Here is a 22,338-nt window from a genome sequence, read left to right as displayed (position 1 = left end):
TGAGGTAGTAATGTCGTGCGTAATACAGGTGGGCTTCGGCCCACACTGCATGCCCCAGTCTGACTGGGGTTCTTTACAAGTGGACACATGTAGGTTACACTCCCTGTGGACCCACAGCATGGGTGGGTCCCAGGAAGCCACCGGCGGTACATAGAAATATCCCATTGCATTGCCCAACACAGCTGAGGTAGTAATGTCGTGCGTAATACAGGTGGGCTTCGGCCCACACTGCATGCCCCAGTCAGACTGGGGTTCTTTACAAGTGGAAACACATGTAGGTTACACTCCCTGTGGACCCACTGCCTGGGTGGGTGCCAGGAAGCCACCGGCGGTACATAGAAATATCCCATTGCATTGCCCAACACAGCTGAGGTAGTAATGTCGTGCGTAATACAGGTGGGCTTCGGCCCACACTGCATGCCCCAGTCTGACTGGGGTTCTTTACAAGTGGACACATGTAGGTTACACTCCCTGTGGACCCACTGCCTGGGTGGGTGCCAGGAAGCCACCGGCGGTACATAGAAATATCCCATTGCATTGCCCAACACAGCTGAGGTAGTAATGTCGTGCGTAATACAGGTGGGCTTCGGCCCACACTGCATGCCCCAGTCAGACTGGGGTTCTTTACAAGTGGACACATGTATTAAAAACTCCGTGTGCACCTACAGCATGGGTGGCTCCCTGGAACCCACCGGCTGTACACAAAAATATCCCATTGCATTGCCCAACACAGCTGAGGTAACGTCAGCTGTAATGCAGGTGGGCTAAAAATTAATTTGATTACACCGTAGGCGAGGGCCCACAAAAATTGCTGTATCAACAGTACTAATGTACATCCCAAAAATTGGCCATGGCCAGCCAAGAGGGCAGGTGAAACCCATTAATCGCTTTGGTTAATGTGGCTTAAGTGGTAACTAACTAGGCCTGGAGGCAGCCCAGTGTAACGAAAAATTGGTTCAAGTTAAAGTTCCAACGCTTTTAAGCGCATTGAAACTTATAAAAATTGTTCAGAAAAATTATTTGAGTGAGCCTTGTGGCCCTAAGAAAAATTGCCCGTTCAGCGTGATTACGTGAGGTTTCAGGAGGAGGAGCAGGAGGAGGAGGAGGAATATTAGACACAGATTGATGAAGCAGAAATGTCCCCGTTTTGGATGGTGAGAGAGAACGTAGCTTCCATCCGCGGGTGCAGCCTACGTATTGCTTACGTATCGCTGCTGTCCGCTGGTGGAGAAGAGAAGTCTGGGGAAATCCAGGCTTTGTTCATCTTGATGAGTGTTAGCCTGTCGGCACTGTCGGTTGACAAGCGGCTACGCTTATCTGTGATGATTCCCCCAGCCGCACTAAACACCCTTTCCGACAAGACGCTAGCCGCAGGACAAGCAAGGACCTCAAGGGCATACAGCGCGAGTTCAGGCCACGTGTCCAGCTTCGACACCCAGTAGTTGTAGGGGGCAGAGGCGTCACCAAGGATGGTCGTGCGATCCGCTACGTACTCCCTCACCATCCTTTTACAGTGCTCCCGCCGACTCAGCCGTGACTGGGGAGCGGTGACACAGTCTTGGTGGGGAGCCATAAAGCTGGCCAGGCCCTTAAAGACTGTTGCACTGCCTGGGATGTACATGCTGCTCGATCTATGCACATCCCCTGCTACCTTGCCCTCGGTACTGCGCCTTCTGCCACTAGCGCTGTCGGCTGGGAATTTTACCATCAGCTTGTCCGCAAGGGTCCTGTGGTATAGCAACACTCTCGAACCCCTTTCCTCTTCGTGAATCAGAGTGGGCAGGTTCTCCTTATACCGTGGATCGAGCAGTGTGTACACCCAGTAATCCGTCGTGGCCAGAATGCGTGCAACGCGAGGGTCACGAGAAAGGCATCCTAACATGAAGTCAGCCATGTGTGCCAGGGTACCAGTACGCAACACATGGCTGTCCTCACTAGGAAGATCACTTTCAGGATCCTCCTCCTCCTCCTCCTCCTCCTCCTCCTCCTCCTCAGGCCATACACGCTGAAAGGATGACAGGCAATCAGCCGGTGTACCGTCAGCAGCGGGCCAAGCTGTCTCTTCCCCCTCCTCCTCATCCTCCTCATGCTCCTCCTCCTGTACGCGCTGAGAAATAGACAGGAGGGTGCCCTGACTATCCAGCGGCATACTGTCTTCCCCCGCCCCCGTTTCCGAGCGCAAAGCAGCTGCCTTTATGGTTTGCAGGGAATTTCTCAAGATGCATAGCAGAGGAATGGTGACGCTAATGATTGTAGCATCGCCGCTCACCACCTGGGTAGACTCCTCAAAATTACCAAGGACATGGCAGATGTCTGCCAACCAGGCCCACTCTTCTGAAAGGAATTGAGGAGGCTGACTCCCACTGCGCCGCCCATGTTGGAGTTGGTATTCGACTATAGCTCTCCGTTGTTCATAGAGCCTGGCCAACATGTGGATGTGGAGCGTAGAGTTCCACCGTGTGGGCACGTCGCACAGCAGTCGGTGCACTGGCAGCTTAAAGTGATGTTGCAGGGTGCGCAGGGTGGCAGCGTCCGTGTGGGACTTGCGGAAATGTGCGCAGAGCCGGCGCACCTTTCCGAGCATGTCTGACAAGCGAGGGTAGCTTTTCAGAAAGCGCTGAACCACCAAATTAAAGACGTGGGCCAGGCATGGCACGTGCGTGAGGCTGCCGAGCTGCAGAGCCGCCACCAGGTTACGGCCGTTGTCACACACGACCATGCCCGGTTGGAGGCTCAGCGGCGCAAGCCAGCGGTCGGTCTGCTGTGTCAGACCCTGCAGCAGTTCGTGGGCCGTGTGCCTCTTATCGCCTAAGCTGAGTAGTTTCAGCACGGCCTGCTGACGCTTGCCCACCGCTGTGCTGCCACACCGCGCGACACCGACTGCTGGCGACATGCTGCTGCTAACATATCTTGATTGCGAGACAGAGGAGGAGGAGGAGGAGGAGGGTGCTTTAGTGGAGGAAGCATACACCTCCGCAGATACCAGCACCGAGCTGGGGCCCGCAATTCTGGGGGTGGGTAGGACGTGAGCGGTCCCAGGCTCTGACTCTGTCCCAGCCTCCACTAAATTCACCCAATGTGCCGTCAGGGAGATGTAGTGGCCCTGCCCGCCTGTGCTTGTCCACGTGTCCGTAGTTAAGTGGACCGTGGCAGTAACCGCGTTGGTGAGGGCGCGTACAATGTTGCGGGAGACGTGGTCGTGCAGGGCTGGGACGGCACATCGGGAAAAGTAGTGGCGACTGGGAACTGAGTAGCGCGGGGCCGCCGCCTCCATGATACTTTTGAAGGACTCCGTTTCCACAACCCTATACGGCAGCATCTCAAGGCTGATGAATTTTGCGATGCGGATGGTTAACGTTTGAGCGTGCGGGTGCGTGGCGGCGTGCTTGCGCTCGAACACTTGCGCAAGCGACGGCTGGACGGTGCGCTGAACTACACTGCTGGATGGGGCCGAGGACAGCGGAGATGAGGGTGTGGGTGCAGGCCATGAGGCGGTAGTGCCTGTGTCCTGAGAGGGGGGTTGCATCTCAGTGGCAGGTTGGGGCACAGGGGGAGAGGCAGGGGTGCAAACCGGAGGCGCTGAACGGCCTTCGTCCCACCTTGTGGGGTGCTTGGCCATCATATGCCTGCGCATGGTGGTGGTGGTGAGGCTGTTGGTGTTGGCTCCCCGGCTGAGCTTTGCGCAACAAAGGTTGCACACCACTGTTCGTCGGTCGTCAGGCGTCTCTGTGAAAAACTGCCAGACCTTAGAGCACCTCGGCCTCTGCAGGGTGGCATGGCGCGAGGGGGCGCTTTGGGAAACACTTGGTGGATTATTCGGTCTGGCCCTGCCTCTACCCCTGGCCACCGCACTGCCTCTTGCAACCTGCCCTGCTGATGCCCTTGACTCCCCCTCTGAAGACCTGTCCTCCTGAGTAAGCGTTGCACACCAGGTGGGGTCAGTCACCTCATCGTCCTGCTGCTCTTCCTCCGAATCCTCTGTGCGCTGCTCCCTCGGACTTACTGCCCTTACTACTACCTCACTGCAAGACAACTGTGTCTGATCGTCATCGTCCTCCTCACCCACAGAAAGTTCTTGAGACAGTTGGCGGAAGTCCCCAGCCTCATCCCCCGGACCCCGGGAACTTTCGAATGGTTGGGCATCAGTGACTATAAACTCCTCTGGTGGGAGAGGAACCGCTGCTGCCCAATCTGAGCAGGGGCCCAAGAACAGTTCCTGGGAGTCTTCCCGCTCCTGAGCAGGTGTCATTGTAGTGGAGTGAGGAGGCTGGGAGGAAGGAGGAGCAGCAGACAGAGGATTCGGATTTGCAGCAGTGGACGGCGCAGAACTGCGTGTTGACGATAGGTTGCTCGAAGCACTTTCTGCCATCCAGGACAGGACCTGCTCACACTGCTCATTTTCTAATAACCGTCTCCCGCGTGGACCCATTAATTGGGCGATGAATGTGGGGACGCCAGAAACGTGCCTCTCTCCTAATCGCGCAGCAGTCGGCTGCGACACACCGGGATCAGGAGCTCGGCCTGTGCCCACACCCTGACTTGGCCCTCCGCGTCCTCGGCCGCGTCCACGTCCTCTAGGCCTACCCCTACCCCTCAGCATGCTGTATTACCAGTGATTTGATTTCACAGGCAGGAAATAAATTGGCGCAAGACTGCAGGCCAAATATAATTTTTGCCCTTTTTGGAAAACGAAAGGCCCCACTGCCTCTAGTGAATGAATAATCTAAGTTTAATAACTGTGCTGTGTCCCTGCTTATGTGTCACAGAACGTGAGGGTAGCAGAGTTATTATAACTCTGGCAGAGCAGGTATTTTTTTCCCAATTAAGGAAAGCAAATGGCGAAGCCAGCAGTAAAGCGTAGCTGGGTGCGTCTGATTTAGCAATGTTGTTCACGCAGCTCACACATGTCCACAGCCCTTAGGACGGACAGAGGCTGGACAAATAGATTTGTTTTCAGTTTTTTTCCACCAAAAGGCAGCACTGCGTATATTCAATGAACATGAGAAGTTTAATAACTGTGCTGTGTCCCTGCTTATGTGTCACAGAACGTGAGGGTAGCAGAGTTATTATAACTCTGGCAGAGCAGGTATTTTTTTCCCAATTAAGGAAAGCAAATGGCGAAGCCAGCAGTAAAGCGTAGCTGGGTGCGTCTGATTTAGCAATGTTGTTCACGCAGCTCACACGTGTCCACAGCCCTTAGGACGGACAGAGGCTGGACAAATAGATTTGTTTTCAGTTTTTTTCCACCAAAAGGCAGCACTGCGTATATTCAATGAACATGAGAAGTTTAATAACTGTGCTGTGTCCCTGCTTATGTGTCACAGAACGTGAGGGTAGCAGAGTTATTATAACTCTGGCAGAGCAGGTATTTTTTTCCCAATTAAGGAAAGCAAATGGCGAAGCCAGCAGTAAAGCGTAGCTGGGTGCGTCTGATTTAGCAATGTTGTTCACGCAGCTCACACGTGTCCTCAGCCCTTAGGACGGACAGAGGCTGGACAAATAGATTTGTTTTCAGTTTTTTTCCACCAAAAGGCAGCACTGCGTATATTCAATGAACATGAGAAGTTTAATAACTGTGCTGTGTCCCTGCTTATGTGTCACAGAACGTGAGGGTAGCAGAGTTATTATAACTCTGGCAGAGCAGGTATTTTTTTCCCAATTAAGGAAAGCAAATGGCGAAGCCAGCAGTAAAGCGTAGCTGGGTGCGTCTGATTTAGCAATGTTGTTCACGCAGCTCACACGTGTCCACAGCCCTTAGGACGGACAGAGGCTGGACAAATAGATTTGTTTTCAGTTTTTTTCCACCAAAAGGCAGCACTGCGTATATTCAATGAACATGAGAAGTTTAATAACTGTGCTGTGTCCCTGCTTATGTGTCACAGAACGTGAGGGTAGCAGAGTTATTATAACTCTGGCAGAGCAGGTATTTTTTTCCCAATTAAGGAAAGCAAATGGCGAAGCCAGCAGTAAAGCGTAGCTGGGTGCGTCTGATTTAGCAATGTTGTTCACGCAGCTCACACGTGTCCACAGCCCTTAGGACGGACAGAGGCTGGACAAATAGATTTGTTTTCAGTTTTTTTCCACCAAAAGGCAGCACTGCGTATATTCAATGAACATGAGAAGTTTAATAACTGTGCTGTGTCCCTGCTTATGTGTCACAGAACGTGAGGGTAGCAGAGTTATTATAACTCTGGCAGAGCAGGTATTTTTTTCCCAATTAAGGAAAGCAAATGGCGAAGCCAGCAGTAAAGCGTAGCTGGGTGCGTCTGATTTTTACCGGTTGCAGACGCAGCTCACACGTGTCCACTGGCGTTAGGACGGACAGAGGCAGGACAAATTTAATTATTTTCCGTTTTTTGGCACCAAAAGGCAGCACTGCGTATATTCAATGAATAACAACTGTGTTGTGGCCCTGCCTATACAATTCTTTCCCTGCAGTATCAATGGAGGGTGCAATGCTCTGCAGAGGCGATTTTGAGAAGCAAAAAAAAATGCAGCACAGCTAACAGCAGCCTGGACAGTACTGCACACGGTTAAATATGGCCCTAGAAAGGACCGTTGAGGTTCTCGAAGGCTACACTCACTCCTAACACTCTCCCTGCCTATGCAGCACTTCTGTCCCTAATGCCGGGTGCAATGCTCTGCACTGCCGATTTTGAGAAAAAAAAAATGCCACTGCTAACAGCAGCCAACACACAGCTATCAGTGGCCCTAATAAGGACCTTTGGGGGGTCTTGAAGCCTACACTAACTACCAATTCTTTCCCTACAGCAGCTCCGGTACAAACAGCACTGTCCCTCATCTAACTCACCAGGCATCTGAGGCGAGCCGCGGGAGGGGCCGACTTTTATGTTCGGGTGACACCTGATCTTCCCAGCCACTCACAGCAGGGGGGTGGTATAGGGCTTGAACGTCACAGGGGGAAGTTGTAATGCCTTCCCTGTCTTTCAATTGGCCAGAAAAGCGCGCAAACGTCTCAGGGAAGTAAGTGAAAGTAACCAGAACACCGCATGGTGTTCGTTACGAATAACGAACATCCCGAACACCCTAATATTCGCACGAATATCAAGCTCGGACAAACGCGTTCGCTCATCTCTAGTGGCTGCGAATAGAGTTCTCTGCAATCCACTCTCTGTTTTTAGGTACAGAGCTTCTATATCAACAAGAACACAGAGAGGTTTCCATAGAAACAGGCCCTCCACTATCTTCATAGACGGCTCCCGTGCATTCACAGGCTGCAAGCTGACAGATCTGCAGACACTGTGATAACAATCTCCACAATCTCTACCTCTCCTGCTGTTACAGCACGTAAGTTTGTGGGCACATATTACACAAACATTATAGTGGGTTTATAACCTTTTGGCCAGAATGTCTCTAAATGCGTGATCATCCTGGGAAAACAGAGGGGTGATCATTCAGATAGTGCTTCCCTGCTGACTGGAACAGGGGCAGTGCAATGTAGCATGGGAAGTAAGGGCAAAGAACTCAAGATGGTGAACTACTGGCAGAATGCTACGCTTGCTACATGCCCCCTCCCTAAAAAATGGACTGCAAACAGAGGAACAGAAAAATGTGGAAGACCACCTGAAAATCATAATTTACAGACATGAAATGGGGTACAAAGCATCAGCAAATGACTGCGTAAGGAGCATCTGTTATGCTTTAGAAAACTCGTTAAAAACTCAGGTATGCTTTAAGTATTTTAATAAAAGGGCAATACTTACAAATTCAGCACACAACTATAAAGGTGGCTTTACATGAGCGTATACACAAAAACCCTTGCCTCGGTGCAACATATTTGCGCCGTGAACAAGGTTGGAAGAGGTAGATTTGCGTGCATATCGGCGTATAGTACTGTACTTTTTGCATACGTAGGACCAGTTCACATGGTTTAAAAAGGCTATTTAGCCTAATGAGGTCCAGATGTGTTCTTTTCCCTGCAGTTTTGTGCAGCTTATTGCCCATTTGTGCATATATTGAGTGTGCATTTGCTCATCTCACATCAACTTCTATGGGGCCTTTGGTGTGCAAATGCAGACAAAAACAGAGCATGCTGCATTTTCGTTTTGCAAGTGAAAAAAGAGTAACAGGGATGAACACATTGAAATCAATGGCTTCTATTCTCTGCATAGAACAAACATAGCCAAGTGAAGGAGCTCTAATAAGTGCCACACTCAGCCTTTGCTGTTATTTGCTAATTATTGACATTATTTACATTTCTCCTATTTACTAGACAAAATGAACACGTTCTCTGTTCATATTTCCCACCAAACCTTTCACACTTTTAAGTATCAGAAACTTACGTTTTTTTCTAAAGGTTTTAAATCAGGTGTAAACAAGTATCTTATGGAGAAAATTTTACATTATAGTTTTTTTCCTGTAGCACAGATGATCAAATTTGTTCTAAAATCCATGTTATTTTTATTTTCCATTGATTTCACCCTGGTTTATTTGAGGAGGGAAGAAAGCTGACATGTACATTCTGGATGTGGAATCCGTATTGGAAAATTCATACGCCGATTAGCTCCATTGAATGGGACTAATCTGCATATGGATCTGTGTGATGTTAAAATGAAAATTCATGTTGGCAATCCACGTATTGAGGTCCGCAGCAGAAATCTTAGGCCTCTTTCACACGAGCGTTTTATGGCGGCTATTTTGCCACGATAAAATGCCGGCCGAAAATCACAACCATCTAAAGAATTTGATTCCAATGCGTTCGTTCAAATGGATGATTTTCCGGTGCGTAAAATCGGCTGTCTGGGAAAGATAGCGCATACGGTGCGCATTGCAGACGCTTTAATGCATAGTCGGAGAAGATAGGGTTAGTTCTATCTTTTGCTAGAACATGTTGCCCGTTCCCATAGACTCCTATGGCAGCCGGTGGGAGGAGTCTAGCAGCGGTTTGCATTTTAGCATGGCAAGCGCTGCTAAAGCCCCTCCCCCTCCCCTTTCAAGCAGCTCCCATAGGCTTCTATAGGAGCTTCTATTGCCACTAAAAGCTGGCAAGGGGAGGGGGAGAGACCTTAGCAACGCGTGTGAATGGATGAGAAAACGAAAGATTTAGCCATGACTTGGTCACGGCTTTCTCCGGCTCATGCGATTTTCAGCTGCTAAGCGGGCTGCCGAAAGTAGCAACACCCTTGTGAAAGAGGCCTCAGACTTAGTCTCGGTTTTCTACCATGGATTTGCATTTTGCACTGCTGTGGATCCGCATGCAGATTATCTCCATTCAATGATGCTAGTTCGCATGTGGCTACTCGACACTTATTCTTCATGGTTTTGGTGTCAAGTGAGAACTCAATGCTGATTCCTAGTGAAAAAACAGGGAGTGAGGTGGAAAACACAGTTTTCATGCAGATTCCAGCATGGAATAAATTTGGAAAAAACTCTATGTACAAACAATCATGATACCTTTACACTGAGCAATTATCGTTCAGATAGCCACTGAGAAAAGTAGTTGCAGCATATTAAAGATAGTTGTTTATTTGCTTCTACACAGACCAATGATTGCTCATTAGTTGTTTGCCGAGATATAGTTCATAGAGGGGATCTCCATGCAAATTTATTTGCAAGTTGTCCTAATTTGAACAACTTTCCACCAGATGAGTCTTGATCAACCTACGACTATTGTTTTGGTAGGCTGAAATGAAACAACTAGCAACTTATTGATCATTACCCTGTTGGTGACCATGTCTACTCTGAATGACTGAAGTGCTCTTCCCATATTTTTTTTGCTATGTGGACTGTAAAACTTAAAGCAGTGGCAGTCTGAAAGTGGCAACCTACACATTTACCTTCAATATGTAGTACCCCAAAGTTGGAGTCCCACAGCACTTTATTAGCTACCTCTTGTGGAATGTCTATGTGCATATGTGTGTGTATGTGTACCCCTGAATTGTTGTGTATTGGCCCTAAACAGTCACTTAAGTGTTAATGTCTGGTGTTGTCTCTGTTTAACTCTGCATGACTATGCAGAATGCACCCTAACCCACTATGTTACTTGTCAGTCACCCCTAGCTAGAACTAGGATTGGGTAGGAGGTTTCCCTTTAGCTCAGGATTGGCTAGTGGGGAGGATATAAAAGACAAGGCATGGGGAGGGGGGTGTTGAAGGGGGTGAGAGGAAGACAGTCTAGTCAAGTGGGGAGTTCAGTTTAGCCTGGGGAAGGGAAGAGTCTAGTCCATGCCTGGGGAGTCTCTGGCCTAGGCCTGGAGGCCGGCAATGCAGGAAGCTTAAAGATGAGATCCGCAGGAGAGGAGAACAGCAGGTCAGAGGGGTGCTTTCTTCAGTCTTCTTCAACCTTGCCCTGAGCGATCATTTACCAGGTCTGCTTGTTACCGGGAAGGAAATCAGCCAACGCAATCATGAGTTTTACTTGTTTTTGCATAGTCAGAAGTCAGTGTGTCACAGGAGAGCCTGCACTATTCCCTCCATTCTTCCATAAATAACCTCCTTGACCAGCTATCTCTTAAGTCGTTTCCTTCCTCCAGTAGGGAATTATTAGCTAGTTACCTCTGTTGGACTTTATTCTGTTTTTCCAAGTCGCAGTTAACTGTATGCCTTTGGTGTTACTGATAACCTTTTGGACTTGCCTCTTTATTTTGTCTCTACTAAAATGAACTCCCTAAAAGGCACTGGCGTCACATTGGACTTACACTAACTACTGATTGCCCCAACACGGGCCCTCACAGCTATCCTCCTGCCAACTTCTGCTCACTGCAAATATACAGGGAGTGCCACTATAGAGAATGTTGGATTGTTGTCTACTGCTTGGCTGTGCAGCCCTGTGGATAGCAGATGTCTTCCTTCAGAGATGGGAGTTGACAAGCGCTATGTTTGCTTACTCAGAGGAGGATGCTGTCAGTATTATACCGTCTTTCAGAACCCATGTGACTTTTTGGAATATTCTGGAGGAGGTAAGAGTACAACAGACTTGGAAAGATTACTGAAGAAGAAAATACCATTTTAACTCAGTGGCAGAATATAATATTAAGTAAGAAGTATTCAACAGAGCCTTAGCTATGAACAAAGACCCATGTTATGTTCACAGGATATTGAATACCGTTCACATGAAGGATTTGTTTGTTAGTATCCTGTTGACAAGGAACTGACAGCTTTGAGTACACAGATTAATACTAGTAAACAAAGTGTTTAGAATAATTTATCTGCATCGGTTGGCATCAGAGATTAAATCTATCGCTACTAGGAAATTGGATAATTTCCACACTAACCTCCAGTTACTTTTATTCTGCAGGTCAGTACGATTATGGTAATACCAATCTTATAAAGTTTTTTTTATCACTATTTTTCTAAAATGAAAACACTGATAAAAATCATATTTTCATTGCCGCCTTCCAAGATACATAATATTTTTAATTTTCTATTAATAGACCTATGCGAGGTATTGATTTTTGCGGGATCAGTTTCCATTGGTGCCATTTTGGAGTAACTGCAGCTTTTTTTCAGTTTTTATTGCATTTTTTTGTGAGACAGATAGACGAAAAACAGCACTTTATTTTAAATTGTACTTACTGATTTTCTGTGTGGTATGCAATCCCTGGTGAGTTGGTGTAAACTGTGTACTGTCCTCCTGGGGTCGTTACCATCTAGAGCTTGGGAGGCAGGATTTATAGTAAGTTGTCTTGTGATAGTAGGTACCCACAAGACAACGAGCACCCTTGTCGCAGGCTCAAGTGTCTTGGCCAAGACATGAACCAATACCTTGTACGTTCTGTAGTAATTCCAACTATTTGTGCGTGCTGGTATGCTTGCTGAGGGTTTGGGGTGTTTGTTAGTCATTATTTTATGTCTGACCACAAGTTCCATTTGCATCTATTTAGTTCAGTTGGAAGTATAGTTGGAGCAGGTTGAAAACTCTCTCCTGGGTGAAAACTTTCCACATTCAGTTAAGTGCTGGTTTTCTTGTTTGCTTTTGTTTGTCTTTACATTGTTTCTTTGAAATGTTTTAGTGCATCTCTCCAGGTGCCTTATCAGGGATAGTCAGGTCCTAGGTGAAGACCATAGGTCTGTCCTTATCAGGATACCTACCCTCCTTTTTAGGCAGGGATTTCCCACTCACCTGATTTGTATGGGACAGGCTTCTCTATCTAATTATTGCCTGGAGTGGTGTAGTCTATTTCAACATAGCATTGTGTGTGCTTTTTGCATTTCAGTGTGAACACTGCCCTCTGTCCGTGCTGTGCGTGGTGCTCTTGTGCCGCATGGACATGACAGCAGGGAGGCACCATACCTTTTTATTTAAACTGTCAACTACTGAGTTATGGTGAAATTTAAATTTGAATCCCCAGTGCACGCACACTGATAATGCTTTGCAGGCAGGACTTTTTTTCTCCAATGTCCTTCCTCTCTGTCCAATTAGATACACTACAGCAATGATTGATAGATGTAGTGGTCTGATTGGATGTGAGCGCTGATCTTGAATATGAGGGCTCAGTTCACACTGCTGAGGATAAATGGTGATTTAAAAAAAAAAACTACTGCAAGGAAAAAGGTAAGGCCCCCTGTCCACGGACGTGATTTCGCTGGTGAATCGCTGGCGAATCACGCAGTCTGCAGCTTTCCATAGCATTGCTATGGAAAGCGCCGACTCCTGTCCACGAGCCGAGAATCGTTGCGATTCTCCACTCGCGGCCGGCACTTTGCAGCATGCTGTGAATTGCCACGATTCTCCACAGTCAGCCTATCTGTCAGATAGGTTGACTGGCGGAGATTTGTCTACGGCTCCTGCTTCCGGGTGGTGGCTTCCGCGACAGAGATACACCACGGGAGACCGCAACGGCCGTGGACAGGGGGCCTAGGACAGAAATTGGGGTCTCTCATTACTTTATTGTTGACCTCAGAAATGCCAGCATAAACCTGCTGACATATTCCCTTTAACCCCTTCCTGCTCCAGGACTTACATTTACGTACTGGAGCATCAGGATATGTATGCAGAGAGGTTGCGGAGTGACCTGTCTGCATACAGCGCGGGCGTCAGCTGTTTACTACAGCTGACACCCATGGGCAATAGCTGCAATCGGCTGTTCAGCCGATCACGGCTATTAACCCTTTAAATGCTGCTATCAATTCTGACAGCGGCATTTAAATCACCCGAACGATGTTCGGGGGTCCCGTACGGTCCCCCCGTGGTGTGATCGGGGGAGCTGTGCAGGTGTCATGGCAGCCGGAGGCCTTCTGAAAGGCCCCAGCGCTGCCTTGGGACACTGCTTATCAAGCCATCCCCGTGGGGTGTTAGAATGCAGTATGACGTAATGCTATAGCATTACGTCATACTTCAGGAGCGATCAAAGCAATGCATATTGTAGTCCCCCAGGGGGACTTAAAAGTAAAGTAAAAAAATGATCAATAAAGTTTTTTAATTGTAAAAAAAAATGTAATAAAAGTTTAAATCACCCCCCTTTTGCCATATCTGTAAATAAAAAATCTAAATCATAAAATAAAAATACATATTTGGTATCGCCGCATCCGTCAAAGTCCGATCTATCGAAGTAGCACATTGCTTACCCCGCACAGTGAACGTCGTTCGAAATAAAATGAAAGAACGCTAGAAATGCACTTTTTCTCCCAGAAAAAAAGCAATAAAAGCGATCAAAAAGTCATATGTATTCTGAATTAGTACTAACGGAAAACACAGGACATCCCGCAAAAAATGAGCACTCACTGAACTACGTTGATGGAAAAATAAAAAAGTTATTGCGCGCACATGATGACCGCAGAAAATAATTGAAATAATTTAATGTCTTTGAAAAAAAAGAGTAGTATAGTAAAAAAAAAATATACAAGTTTGCTATCATAGTAATCGTACTGACCCATAGAATAAAGTTATCATGTCGCTTTTGTTGCAGTTTGTGCGCCATAGAAACAAGACGCACTGAAAGATGGCGGAATGTCATTTTTCTTTTCATTTTACTCCACTTAGAATTTTTAAAGTACATTATATGGTACATTAAATAGTACAATTGGAAAATACAACTCGTTCCCCAAAAAACAAGCCCTCATACAGTGACATCGATGGATAATTAAAGGAGTTACGATTTTTTAAAGGGGGGAGGAAAAAACGAAAATGGAAAAAAAAGGGCCGCATCATTAAGGGGTTAATACAATCCAATATAGTCCAAACAAATAAATCGTATGTTTAAATGTCAGAACATCTACTGGCCCAAAAATCCAGTGTCCCACAGTTGATAGATTGTCCACATTTAATCCACAAAGTCTACACAAACTTTTTGGATAGATTTTAAGACACTTTCCAGCCGGCTTTTCTTCATCATTGTTGCACAGCAATCAATCACATTATGTATTCATATTCTACCAGTCAATTTTCAAGGTGTTCTCTAACTGTTCAGTAAAATGAGAATTATAATAAATTGTATTGATGTGATTAATTTATTGTATAATTTTGTTTAATAAAATAATGTAAAAGTAATGCTGATAACATATGTACATCTGGAATTCGAGATTGTAGTAGTTAATCACTGAAGATCTGATGCTGCGGATGTGCTCTAGGGAATAATAAATGATGAATAATTGCACTGTACTTTACCACAAAAAACAATGTAAAACTGCATGTCACTGAAAATGTTGTGGATGGCATTATACAAGTAGAAATTGCAATATTCTTTATGCCTTATGCATTAAATGCCTAGTAGCACATGTTGACAATTTTACATATATACACACATGCAGTTTAATATTTTGTATATACATAATATAGACATATATAGAGTATATGACCTATGCATGTGACAACTTTTTGAGATGAGCTGTACATGAGTAGATAGTTATATGTATAACTACCTTGTGTTTTGCTGCCATGCTCAGTCTTGCCATGGTGTATGATGTGACATGACACTGTCTTCCACCACCTCACCTTTGTAGCAGAGTTTTAAGCCTCCTACACAGCTGTTTCTGTTTGAGTTAATAACTATACTCGTATTTCAACGTACATATGAAAAATGTTTATCATTACCACCTATTTGGTATAATTGGTTAATAATACACCTGATTATAATCCTACAAAATCACTCACTTTGTGCAATTGTACCTAGAAGAACTGATGCTGTTTTGAAGGCAAAGGGTCGCCATACCAAATATTGATTTGATTTCTCCTTTGTTCATTCACTTTGCATTTTGTTAATTGACAATAAACTATTAACACTTCCATTTTTAAAGCATTTTAACTACAGCATTTTTTTCACATCTGCCCAAACATTTTGCATGGTACTATAGAGTATTTATACAAACCTATTATATGGAATATTTTATTGATATAACAATGATAGAAAATGCAGCATTAATACAATATGCATGTGTATCATTGACTAATGGACTGATCTGTGCACACTGGAGACCTAATAAAAGCCTTGACACAGCCTGATATCTAACTCCATTTTGTTTCTCAAATTATCAATATGTGATTAGTAGGGGTCTGCCACTCAGGACTACCACTGATTGGCTCTCCAAGGAGACAGTGGCAGTCACATGAGCACTACAACCTCCTCTCAGGCCAGTGACATCAAGTTCTATTTGGCCTGAGAGCAACTCAGTCCTATTCAAATGAACAGGACTGAGTTGCTCTATCAGGCTTTAGAGCTATAAAACGTATGGCACTATGCCTGGTATACAGTGAGGAGGCTGCGCCGCTCACCCAAGTATCATGGTCTCTTCACAGAACAATTTCAATAAATGCCAATAACCCTCCAAAATTCAGATTGAACCTTGAAATAGTTCTCAAGTAGTAAAATCAATGTGTATGAGTAGCACTGTTTCACTGTTTCCAAAATATAATTTCTCCATCAATAAGATGAGTAATGAAGCTGCATCCCATGCAGATTCATTTCCATAGTTCTGGCACCAAATATAGAATTAGGGTAGAGCAATCTCCAGGTGCTCATATCACCAGTACCAGTGATGCTTCTTTCAGTAATGGCAGTTGATACATCCTGTTTTAGCATATAACCGATTGATTAACTATATAATAATTTTGGATGAAAAGTGAAATGCCAGCCAAAAATATACAGCTAATGAATACAATTGAGAACCTTGCTATTAGAAGTGGAAAGAAAGAATAAAGCCAAAAAATTCTGAAGGAAAGTAGAGCAATAAGACACCGATCACAAACTAAAATGTTTCTACTCAATTGCACAGAGCATGGGAAACAAACAAGGAGAATTAAAGCTCCTTACACAGGAAGAGAAATATAATGTCAGGCATCACGTGAACTTGTTGGGATGATACACATGATTGGAATACAAGGATTGAAGGATACAACTTATTTATAAGAAACAGACTTAATAAAAGGGAGTAGGTGTGGCATTGCATGTTAGGAAAACATACATCTCCACAGAGATTCAAGCTTCAGACAATGGTAGCTCTGTAGAAACTCTTTGGGAGAAATCAACAGAAAGGACACCATTGTTAGCATTTACTATAGACTACCTTGAAAAGCTATAGATGAACTCTTTCTACATCAGATGGCCAAGTTCTCAAAAAAGTACAACAGTGATCATGGGAGATTTTAAAGGGGTTGTCTCGCGAAAGCAAGTGGGGTTAAGTACTTCTGTATGGCCATATTAATGCACTTTGTAATATACATTGTGCATTAAATATGAGCCATACAGAGGTTATTTACTTACCTTCCCTGCGCTGGCGTCCCCGTCTCCATGGCTCCGTCTAATTTCAGCGTCTAATCTCCCGATTAGACGCGCTTGCGCAGAAGGGTCTTCTCCCATCTGTTCGGTCCGGCACGAGCGGCATTCTGGCCCCGCCCTCTTCTACGCGTCATCGCGTAGCTCCGCCCCCGTCACATGTGCCGATTCCAGCCAATCAGGAGGCTAATCGGGAGATTAGACGCTGATATTAGACGGAGCCATTGAGACGGGGACACCAGCGCAGGGAAGGTAAGTGAATAACTTCTGTATGGCTCATATTTAATGCACGATGTATATTACAAAGTGCATTAATATGGCCATACAGAAGTACTTAACCCCACTTGCTTTCGCGAGACAACCCCTTTAACTATCCAGACATTTGTTGGGAATCTCTCTCAGGCAAAGGTAATGGGTCCAATAAATTCCTAGTTGCTCTTACAGACAACTTTATCTTCCAAAAGGTAGAAGAGAAAAGAAGAGGATCTGCTATGTTGAACCTAATTCTTACCAACAGGGAGGGAATTGTTAAGGAAATGTATGGCTGGGATCTTAGGTGGCAGTGATCATGCTATAATTAAATTTTGGATAACAGGGTGATGGTGGTGGTGGTGTACCTGAATGGTCGTATACTTCAAGGTTGGATTTCAGAAAGGCAGATTTTAATGGACTCAGAAAGAGAGTAGGAAGCATCCAATGGCTGGATCTTCTTAAGAACAGAAATACCGAAGAAGGTCTAGAAATATTGCGAAATGAGATTCTCAAAGCAACAATCCCTAAAAGAAGGAAGAATAGGAAGCATTTAAAGTGACCAGGTTGGATGAACCCAGAACTTAAACACATGTTTAAAAAGGAAGAAAAATATGTTTATCAAATAGGAAGAGGGAGAAATATCTAAAGGAGAATATAATGCAGTCTGCAGAAACTGTGGGGCAAGTGTCAGAAAAGTTAAAGTTAATAATGAATTTAGGCTTGCAAGAGAGGCCTAAAGCAATAAAAAAGGATTTGGGGGTATGTCAAAAACAAAAAAAGTCAAAGATGCTATTGGATGCTTACAGGATGAAAATAGTGAATTGGTTAAAAATTCTGTTAAGAAGGCGGAAATTTTAAATTCCTTTTTTGTATCTGTTTTCTTTCAAGAAGTAAATGCAACATCAACTTATCTTCCCTGTTCTGTTGAAGGAATAAATGAATGCAGGCTATCTATAAGCAGAGGGATGGTGAGGCATCACTTAGCTAACTTAAATGAATTCAAGTCTTAAGGTCTAGATGAATTACATCCTAGGATACTAAAGGAAGCAGCAGAGGTAATTGCTGAACCACTCGCCATAATTTTTGAAAATTCCTGGAGAACAGGAGAAGTCCCATAAGATTGGAGAAGGGCTGAGGATATCCCCATCTTCAGAAAAGAGAAGGAGGTGAACCCAGAAAAGTACAGGCCTGTGAGCCTGACTTCTATACCGGGAAAGAACAAATGATTTAACAGTATGTATGCAATGTATGCAAGTACTTGGATGAGAATGGAGTAATTAACCAGAGTCAGCATGCGTTTGTAACAAACAAGTCATGCCAGACTTATATCATTTCCTTCTATGACAGAATCACGGACTCTGTTGATCATGGAAATGCAGAAGATATAGTATATCTTGACTTTAGTAAAGCATTTAACAAAATATCCCATACCATTCTTATTTAAAAAATGACCAAATATGGGATTGACAAGACAACTGTTAGGTGGATTTACAAATAGCTGAGTGATTGTACTCAAAGAGTGGTCATAAATGGCTGCACATCCAAATAGAAGAATATCTCAAGTAGGATACCACAAGGCTCTGTCCTAAGCCCAGTGTTGTTCAACATTTTTATAAATGATCTAGATGAGGGACTTGAGCGTAAAATGATTGCATTTGCAGATGACACAAAGCTAGGAAGGATAGCTAACAGTAGCAAAGAGAGACAGCAAATCCACAAGCAGTAGAGATGGCAGTAGTCAGGTGCAAGTAAAAAATCATTTATTCCTCCCAGCGCTAAAGCAACGTTTCGACTCGGTTGAGTATACTTGAAAAAGACTCAACCGAGTCGAAACGTTGTTTTAGCGCTGGGAGGAATAAATGATTTTTTACTTGCACCTGACTGCTGCCATTTCTACTACTTGCGGATTTGCTGTGATTTTGGTCTGCGTTGGATCCAGACCTCTCAAGCTGGCTTTGTAGTATACCTGCCTGGCCCTATATGGGTGAATAATGTGCTGTTGGCATCTACTTTATACCTAGAAAAGAGGGACAGAGAGAGTATTCAAAACGATCTAGAAAAGTTAGGAACAGTGGGCGGCGACTAACAGAATGCTATTTAACAGGGAGAAATGCAAAGTCCTACATCTAGTCAATAAAAATGAAAAAAAAAACACATGCAGAATGTGAGGAATTGAGCTTAGCAGCACATGTGGAAAAACCGTGGGTATACTATTAGGTCACATACTGAATGTGAGTTAAAAGTGAGATGCAGCAGCAAAAAAGGTGAGCATAATTCTGTGGTATATTATGAGAAGCTGTTAGTTCATGTGGGCAAGTGAGCACTGGGCCCACACAAACCTTACCAAAGATAGGGAACACCAGCTGAAGCAACTACTGATTAACACCTCTCCCTATCTTCTACAAAGGAAGATGACCAAGGACCTACCTGAGCGGGAACATCAACCCAGTAAAGAGCGGCCCAGCGGTCTTCAGGTCTGGGCCCTTGCTGGCCCTAAGAACCCACACACCCAGGCTAGGACGCATACACATAATAACACCGACAGGGACAACTGGACAGAATAAGAGGACACACAGATCCATAATCACACCATGCAGCAGCCAATACGCAAACACTAGTAGCAGATGTTAATGCTATAAATGCCAGGTATTTGTTAACACTTTGGCCAAAATATGGAAGCTAGTGGACCACATCACAGCTCCTGGCAATACCGCTAGCCCCTACACCAACCAGGAGTCCAGTGACATAACCAAACAAAACCACAAGACACAAACCTTATCTTGCAGCCGCCATACACAGAACCTGCTCACACAACACACAGAGAGAATGAGAACAGAGAAAGCTGAACACACCCACACCTGGGAAGAAAGCTTGTATGTGTACTGACCTAGAGTGATTGGCTGACTGGAGACACACACACGCCAAGCCAGCACAATCCCCCACACCTAAGCAGGAAAGCTACAGAGAACCTGTAGTGCAACATATCTCAGGAGACAGACATGATAGAGGCATAGAGTCTATATCACATGACGTAATTATCCTCCTCTACTCTTCTTTAGTCAGACATCATCTGGAATAATGTGTCCAGTTCTGGGTAGCCCAATTTAAAAAATACATCAATAAACTGGAGCTGGTTGATAGAAGAGTTACCAGAATGGTCATCAGTCTGCAAACCATGTCGTATGAGTAATGGATAAAATACCTGGGAATGCAGGTTTATCTTGCAAAAAAGAAGGCAGAGATGAGACTTAATAACTGTCTACAAATATCTGAAGGGCTGTCACAGTGCAGATGGATCAGCCCTATTCTAATTTGCACAAGGAAAGACTAGAAGCAATAGGATTAGAGATGAGCGAGCACCCAAATGCTCAAGTCTGCGTTATTCGAGTCGAGCTTTTCGTAAAATTCGAGAGCTCTACTCGAGTAACGAACCCCATTTACTACAATGGGAGACTCGAGCATTCTTGTATGTGGGACGCCGGGTGCCGAACTTTTTTTTTTGCTTCCTAGGCTCGTCTCTCTCTCTCTCTCTCTCTCCTGCCTACCAGACCAAAAAATTTCCCAATGACGCGCGCTGCGGCGGGGAGGGGCCTAAACAGGCACAGCACAGCGGGGAGGGGCCAAAAACTGGGGCGGGGTCGAACACGGCTTGATGCTCGCTCCAGTAACGAGTACCATCGAGTACGCTAATACTCGAATGAGCTCGGCAGAGTATTTTCGCTCAACTCTAAATAGGATGAAACTGAAAGGGAGGAGACACAGATTTAGATATTAGAAAAAACTTTCTGACAGTGAGGGTGGTCAATGAGTGGAATAGGTTACCACAGGAGGTGCTGAGTTCTCCTTTTGGCAGAAAGCGACAATTATTTATTGGTGAAAAGGGATAGAAACTTTCACTAATTTAGTGGACCGACAGCTATCTGAGACAAAATACAGGTTTCAAGCTGTAGAGTCCTAGTCCAACAGAGGATACGCTAAATTGCATATGGCATAATCAATAACCCATATGCAGGTGTGCAAACCATTTAGGCAGATATTGGATTGTTGAATGTGCACAATCCTGACAGACATTTATTCTTAATACCAATCAGTGAGAGAACAAGACACTGATAGCTGTCAAACATCATCGATTTAATCCTTGGTGTTTTTCCTATAAGACAGCGACAAATCAGTGGTCTTGTAAGAGTTACCATTAATATTCATACTATTTATCACCTAATAGTTGTCTCCATTACACCATTGGAACGACAGTAGACAATTGGGGTAACTCTTTTGAGAAAAATACAGTGGATAAAAACACCTATGCCCATCTGGGCACCACTATCCATATCTCTCCCTAAATGCCTGGATTTTATCTTGGGATAGTCTTGAGAAATATCCCTATTTCTTTGTTTGTTTTGTCCACTTTATACTACGTGTAAATTATTTTATACTAGTACGTTTTTAATTTGACTTAATAAAAGTTATATTTTAGTTTAAGGCCTTTGTCAGTGAATAGTCCTTTAGTGGAAGTGTTCAAACAAAGGCTGGACAAATATCTGTCTGGGATAATTTAGTGAATCCTGCACTGAGCAGGGGGTTGGACTCTACGATTCTATGACTTGCTCTGTTCCATATACAATTACAAACTACACTATTTTATATTACTGCTAATAGGTCAAGATTAGAGATGAGCGAACGCGTTCGTCCGAGCTTGATATTCGTGCGAATATTAGGGTGTTCGGGATGTTCGTTATTCGTAACGAACACCATGCGGTGTTCTGGTTACTTTCACTTCCTTCCCTGAGACGTTAGCGCGCTTTTCTGGCCAATTGAAACACAGGGAAGGCATTACAACTTCCCCCTGCAACGTTTAAGCCCTATACCACCCCCCTGCTGTGAGTGGCTGGCGAGATCAGGTGTTCGCCTAATATAAAAGTCGGCCCCTCCCGCGGTTCGCCTCAGATGCGGTGTGAGTTAGATGAGGGACAGTGCTGTTTATACCGGAGCTGCTGTAGGGAAAGAATTGGTAGTTAGTGTAGGCTTCAAGACCCCCCAAAGGTCCTTATTAGGGCCACTGATAGCTGTGTGTTGGCTGCTGTTAGCAGTGGCATTTTTTTTTTCTCAAAATCGGCTCTGCAGAGCGTTGCACCTGGCATTAGGGACAGAAGTGCTGCATAGGCAGGGAGAGTGTTAGGAGTGAGTGTAGCCTTCAAGAACCTCAACGGTCCTTTCTAGGGCCATATTTATCCGTGTGCAGTACTGTCCAGGCTGCTGTTAGCTGTGCTGCATTTTTTTTGGGCTTCTCAAAATCGCCTCTGCAGAGCATTCCACCCTCCATTGATACTGCAGGGAAAGAATTGTATAGGCAGGGCCACAACACAGTTATTATTCATAGAATATACGCAGTGCGGCCTTTTGGTGGGAAAAAACTGAA

The sequence above is a fragment of the Eleutherodactylus coqui genome, chromosome 5 (assembly GCF_035609145.1).
Source record: "Eleutherodactylus coqui strain aEleCoq1 chromosome 5, aEleCoq1.hap1, whole genome shotgun sequence".
Lineage (NCBI taxonomy): Eukaryota > Metazoa > Chordata > Amphibia > Anura > Eleutherodactylidae > Eleutherodactylus > Eleutherodactylus coqui.
The sequence above is the reverse complement of the archived record's forward strand: the minus strand, read 5'-3'. Positions refer to the sequence as shown.